Below are 2,315 nucleotides of genomic sequence, written 5' to 3' on the forward strand. Positions count from 1 at the left end.
TGAAGAGCTAAATCTATTGCTACTGAGTTGGATGCTTTTTTAGCTAGTCTAATTCAAGAATTTGGGTAAGGCATCATGAGGGTTTCGTTTTTCTTTCATGAAAACTCCCTTTCAGCATTGACCAGCATGAGTTGATAGTGATAATTTTGCACACCTTTTGAAGAAGCTACTTTCAGTGTCATGACTTTACCTAGTCATTGGAGAGGCATGTTAATTTACCTTTATTGTGTTGTTTATAGAAGAGAAAATAGGAACTGACAAAGCTGCCCTTTTCCTCAAGTACCAGAATCGCTAAAGGAAATGGTTATTTAAGATATGGAACGGATATATTATGTTTCTATTGAGTTAAAGTATAAATCTACAAGCCTTCTATCATGAATGCCATAAATGCTGTTCTCTGATTGGCTAAGCTACTCACTACCTATTCTGTTGTGGATAGCACAAACAAAATGACGACTGCTTCTTTTTGTTTTCAAAGTGTCTATGAAGAGGATTTAGACAAAGTTTTCTCAACTAGTAAGATTTAGCCTAAAACAATTCGATTATTTGCTCTCAATTTCTATGCGTAATAGTTGAGTCGGGCTGCACCCTCGTCAACTATCAAACAAAAGAAATCTCAAGCTCATAACCTGATTGTTTGAGAAAAACTCGATTTTCAACGAGTCAGTGCGCAAGATAGATGTACACAATGCGCACACAATGTTGAACATACATCCTCAATCTCTCTTTACTTCTTTTTCTACCTACAAAATATAATAACTGTGGAGACGGTCCTTTCATCTAGGAATTAAAAGTTAACAGAAACCCAACAACAGATTGTTGCAGAAAAAGGAATAACTGAAATTACCGTGATATTTGAACTACAGGCACAAAATTCTAACAAACCAATTAAAAAAACAGTAGCCTTTTCAACTGCATACCTTTTCCACTTATGCTTCCACTCTTTGACTAGTTGCAATCAATAATTCAAAACCAAACAGGAACAATTTCTCATGTTCAGCTCTAGCATGAACTACAGCAAAACTTTGCTTCTCTGACTAACATGTATTAAATGTTCACAGATCACTGTCAGAACACAGAAAGAACAAGCCCAGACACATCTTCTAGTGATAGTCTGATGCTAGTAATCAAACATGCCCGTGCTCCTTTTTCCCTAAGCAGGCTCGTGAACTCTTCAGCTAGTTCGGTGTAGTTACGGTAAGTTCTTGGTAACTCTAACAACGGGCCACAGGTGCAGGCAATTGGTCGCCGCAACTCGCCATCCATTGAGGTAAATAAAACTTCCTGGTGTTCAGGCTTTATATCGCTTTCCATAGTGAATTTCAGGAAAGTGCCCAGAGCTGGAGCATCCAGAGATCTAATAAACTTTTAGAGGTAGTCTAAGCACTGAGTCTTGGCTTCATTTTCTGGTTGACTCTGCGGCATTCTAGCAGTCTTCTTTGCTGATGGCATCCTGGCAGAAGAAAAGTCGTCCAGGCCAGTGAGGCTGCTGAACTCTCGGTACTGTTTGAGTTCTAACACTCTTCCTATTGCCGTCCATTAGCTTTTTTGAAAGTCGTGGTGAATACATGGTAACTTTTCTTTGTCACTGACCATGGTAGCTGCAAACAATTGTTGCCAGAACGTAACAACGACAATTCTTGCTACACCCAAACCTACACCCTCTTCAAGCTTTTCTCTTTCATTGATAATTCTGAAAGAAGAAACGCAATCCAACTAATCTCTGTTCTTAAACAGTGACATCATATCATCTTTCAGGAGGGAGGCTATTTTCAGGCTATTTTGACCATGGAACCTGTCTACAGGCCCAATTTGGACATTTTGTATGACCAATAATGTATACTTACCTTTTGGCTGGCTTCTAGGCTGCTGCTGCAGCGTGGATCTACAATTAGAAAATAACATACCATTAACAAGGATCCAAAACTTGAGGTCTCTTTACTGAAATCTTTCAAATTTCCTTTGGTGAAAGCATGTTCATCTCAGCCTCACTGGCTATTATAATATGCAGTATAATACAGATACCTTTCTTCATCCAGTTCCATAAGTTGCTGAGGCAAAGTTTCAGTAACTGGATCAATGGTCAGCAGCGATAAGTTTTCACAATCTTTGTCATGAGTGGCAATTACATCATGACTAGTACAAGCACCAAAATGTATGAAACTGATCTCTGGGGAACTTGTGGCCATGAAGAGTGATTCATCCAAGGCCCTCATGTACGTGACCACATCTTCATATCCAAGGGTGATATAGTAGTTTCAGGGTGGAATTGTAAACTGGAATGTTCAGGGTGTAGATCTAAGGAGCCTAATCAA

This window comes from Pocillopora damicornis, chromosome 7 (assembly GCF_964200805.1).
Source record: "Pocillopora damicornis chromosome 7, jaPocDami1.2, whole genome shotgun sequence".
Taxonomy (NCBI): domain Eukaryota; kingdom Metazoa; phylum Cnidaria; class Anthozoa; order Scleractinia; family Pocilloporidae; genus Pocillopora; species Pocillopora damicornis.